Consider the following 694-nt stretch of genomic DNA (forward strand, 5'->3'; position numbering starts at 1 on the left):
CTGCAACATACGCACAAACATCAGTTAACTTATAAACTTAAACTTATAATCTGTTAACTTATAAAATTGTGTGCAACAGCTAAATAGTGTTGCAAGTGGTCTGTGTTGTATGCTTAATTTTTGTACACTTTCTGCATTATGTTTTAAGACATTTTATTCCAGTGGTACCTTAAATTATAATGTTTGATGAGATTAATCACACTTTTTTTCATTATGTATTTTTCATATTATAGTTTTTATTCCATGTATGTATAAACCCATATTAGTTTGTTTGCACATATTCACAAATACTGGTCTTATACTGATTTTTTTAAGATATGTGAAATGTGAGAAATGTGGCTTGATTTTAAGTCGGCCATAAACATTCTTTATGAAAACAATTTTTTTTAAACATTTCATTTAAATGTGTTGTTTTATCATTCAAGATCAAAATGTGTACAGGTTAGAGCTAAACATGTTGGTTTTTATTCTCATTGACAGTATGAGGAGTTATTGTTTCAATTTCATATTAAATACAAATAAGTTTGGTTCAGTTTAAATAAACATGAGATTATCTCTTACTTACACCACTGCTTTATTATTATTAATCTTTTCATATTTATCGTTACAGAGGGCAAAGCAGGTCACAAGTTCCTTTAAGGTCAACGAGACTTTTATTTTGGAATAGAATGTCGTCTTTTGATGACGTCGGTAT

Source organism: Carassius auratus, chromosome 1 (assembly GCF_003368295.1).
Source record: "Carassius auratus strain Wakin chromosome 1, ASM336829v1, whole genome shotgun sequence".
NCBI classification, from domain to species: domain Eukaryota; kingdom Metazoa; phylum Chordata; class Actinopteri; order Cypriniformes; family Cyprinidae; genus Carassius; species Carassius auratus.